This window comes from Monopterus albus, unplaced genomic scaffold (assembly GCF_001952655.1).
Source record: "Monopterus albus unplaced genomic scaffold, M_albus_1.0 scaffold13.1, whole genome shotgun sequence".
In the NCBI taxonomy this organism is placed as follows: Eukaryota; Metazoa; Chordata; class Actinopteri; order Synbranchiformes; family Synbranchidae; genus Monopterus; species Monopterus albus.
In genome coordinates, this window is record NW_018127893.1 from 962,326 (window position 1) to 966,356 (window position 4,031).

A 4,031-nucleotide genomic window follows, 5' to 3' on the forward strand; every position below is an offset into this window, starting at 1 on the left:
CTGTGGCACTTCACTGGGAGGGTCTAATTAAAGATGTCCAAGTTGCATTATGGGAAATGTAGGATTCTCCATTTATTTGGAGCCTTTTCCCTCCTGGCATCTGCTGCTTCAAATTTGACTTTTTTTTTAAATTGTCTTCTGAGTCCCACAGCTTTATAGAAGTGCAGGACTAAATTGCAGAATTAGCCCTTTAATATCAATTGTCAAGTTTTAACTCTCTCATGTCTCTCAGATCATGTTTTCATGTTTTTGTTGTGCTATCTGTGATTGTTCTAAATTAATGTGACACCTTTTTTGCATTGCCATTTTCAGCCAGAACTTTGTAAAAAGGGATGATGAATCTCGAGACCCTTCTTGGTTAAACAGCAATTAAATAAAGATAAAATAAAGGGTTTATTTGGTGTATTCATTGACATACCACCTTGCAATACGTCATTTATTCCATAAGCAAACATTGGGCAAAATGTCATAGTTTTGCGTCTCATGGACCGCTTTCCTGATCACTCCTGAATAAGAATAAATGAATAAGATGCAGTTTTTAAAGGACCTACAATTACAATGCTTTGGATTTACTAGCCATTTTGTGCGGCAGTAAATGTGTATTATTTATTCAGACAGGTACTCAGTAGTACAATTATTATGCAACATGCAGCTAAAAACATGATCGTGTAAAACTGACTTATGCGACTATGAAAAGTGTTAATTAGGTTCAAAAAGTTGATGACAGGAGTATCACGGTTTGTGTCAATCTATTACAAAAACCACTATCAGAACAGTGTAGGAACCTTACTTTGTCATCCAGGAAGCTGGTACCATTCCACTTTTATTTCCTTAACCCTGCCCTGCTTAAGACAGGGGAGCCACCCAGAGATCTCAAAATTAGCATGCTGTCACCTTTGGTGCCTCTTCTGTCATTCAGAAAAACAGGCAAGTGTGCAGACATATGAACCCATCTCACATCTACGGCAGTAATGTTAATTAGGAAGCATGGCGTCCCACAGCTCCATTCCTCTCCGAACCCCTAACTGACATGTTATGTATTTAAATCCCTTTCATGTGCCCTTATTATAGAAGAGATGAAGTCACACACAAGTGATGGAAAATGTCATCATCATCATCATCATACCATATTTCTGCATGCACATAAAAAAATAAAAGCCAAAAATTGCTCACAACTGCCCATATTTTTCAGGCATGCTGTGTGCATGATGCTTGGATTTATCTAAAATAAATCTAATAACAGTATAATCTGGAAATTAAAAGCAGTATATATTTTAAAAGCTGCAAAAGCAATGTAGTAGCCTAATTTTCAAGCATATACACATATCACATTAGTTAATTTATTTCCTGTCATTTCATATGCATTTGTGATTTATTTATACTTTAGTCTTTTCACAATAAACATTTCTTTGTTTTGTGTTTTTGGCTAACCGATGGCTCAGTGGTTTGGTGGGCAAACTGCCAGCAGCTCTATAGTCGAGGAACTAGTGCCCTCCTGTGGGTTTACAGGGTCACTGCACCCTACACTTAGTACCAGGCCCGTCTTATAGTAAATATTACTATAAGGCTTATAAGATAGAACCTGAAATGTGAATATAAAATACTTTAAGAAAATTCTTTCCCTCGTCAAAAATAATAATAATAATGTTTGATGGTGCCATCAACACTCAGAGCTATTTTGGCAACCAAGATAGTAGAGCAATGTTTATCCAGAGGAATGATGAAATACATATGTAACTGTGATTAAACATTACTTAGTTGTGTGAACACAGCCCAGATGCTGCAGTTCAAAGGCAGTAGATGAATAAAAAGGAACAAATCCTGCTCATCTCGCTTTAAATTAGTCATTTTAAAATGGTCTGTGTCCCAGAACATTTCCTGTAAGTGTAAGAGACAACCAACTCATTTTATTAAAAATATTTTTATTCTTTGCAAAGGAGGCATTTGGAGCATCAGTGCATTCTATGGTTTGTGTTCAGAGTTCCTTTAGGAAACCGAATCAAAGAACAAGCCCCTGGGTGAACTGATGGCCCCACCCATGTTTACAGAGGAGGAATGTTTGAGGCAGCTACTCTGCAGCTGTTACAGAACACAGCCTTAAGCAATGGGCACAGTGTTGGAGCTCAAAGGAATGCTACTGTACAGTATGTGGCTTAGTTCTTGACCATGCCTGGTGGTTACACAAAATCTGAAATAATCAAGTGATCTTGAAATGCCTTGTGGTATAAGTGAAGCATAATGCTACTCAGCTTTTTAAGAATACTGAGTATGTTTCTCTTAGGAAGGAACCAAAAAGAAACATACTCCAGTGGCCCACCACTGCTGCAGAGATAATATCTTTAGTTTTTGTGAAATCAGAAAAGAAAAACAAGGTTGAAAACCTCCGTGGCAGAATATGAACATGACTGTCAACATCTCATAATTGTAACACTCATTAGTGACAGAATTAATGCATTTGACTACTCTACATAGGGGCACGGTTTGGTAAACTAACACCACAAAAAAATGCACAGATTTGTCCCAGATTCTTTAGTTTCAATTCATCTGCTACTTTGTTTTGGACAACTAGACTCATCCATTCACACAACAGAACTCAACAAATGTTAGCACTATGTGTGATGATGTCTTTTCCAATGAAGCTGGTACGTGCAGTTGAACAGCACTGACTATAATCCAGAATAGTCAACAGTTCACCATAGCAGCAGTTTGGGTTTCGGATTATTTATGGAAACACTTTGGCTTGGAGAGAGCAGCTGAGAGAAAACAGCTCCTCCTTGTTTTTGGTATAATCTCTGGATGCTGCTGAGACTGTGGCCAGGTTTGACAGTGAACAAATCGTTGGATCAGACCCAGCGTGGGATAAAGCTAGCGGCAGTGCACACTGACTACAGTATGTTTGTGGGACAGGGACACAGCAAGCTAGCAGGCCAGCATGCAGGTGTATCTGCTGTGTATGGTTGTACAATTACCTATATGACTTCAACAGTGCAGCCAGCCTCTGAGACGGTGAAGAGAGTAACTGAAGCATCACGTCAATGGATTTCATTACATTCACTGTCAAACCTTGCGAGCTTGGTTGAATACATGTGTTCTTTCTGGTAGAATTTTGGGTGGTGGGTGAAATTATAGAAAGGGTACTGGGGGTGATCCAGGGTGCTTGAAACAAAAGCCCAAGGGCGCACACACACAAACATTCTCACACTCCTTATTTATGCAGGAGAAAAATATATTATCATTTGCATTACAAAACAGTACAAGGGCCTCAGTGTAGTAAAATACCTCTGTCAGATAAAAATGTGGAAAAATCCATGTGGGTTATCGTTTCCTTACGTCTTCTGTATGCAAAACTATCTCTATCTCTCTCTGCCTTCAACAAAATATCTTTTCTCATTTATTAAAAATATTCCCATAATTTCAAGGGATTTGAGGCACTAGATTATATATCTGTACACAAAAAGCTCACCTGCATCCCTCAAAGTTTGTTCAGCAAATGGAAGTCACCTCTGGAGAGCTACATGATCTAAATGTCTTGAGGTCTGAGGGGACAACGGGGAACACTTAGCTAGTTGGACCCCAAGTTTCTTTTCAGCCAACAGTCCAGCTGTCTGGCTCTGTAAACCCTTTGTCTCAGACCCACCAGGAACCAGCCTTTAAACCCTTCCCACTAAACTACCCCTGCTCACCTTTTCTGGTTCAGTCTGATTCATGAGTAAAAATGAATCGTTCCTTCTGCTACCTTAATCCTAAGGCCCTCTGATGGAAAAGCAGCAGGTGCTGTAGTTCAAACAGCCCAGTGCTTGAGCCTTGTTTAGAGTGCCTGGTTGGCAGGACAGCTGAAGCAGTATTTCATTTTGAAGGAGCCAGGCATCTGTGGTCCAGTGTCCTCCACATCTCTGCATCCCACTGTGGCCATCCAAACAGCCACAAGGGGACTTGATTGATCTGTAATGGCTCTCTGTTGTGCAGAATCCACAGTACATGACCAGAACTTTCCACTGCTGGCTTACATGAACAAAAGAAAGTACAAAATA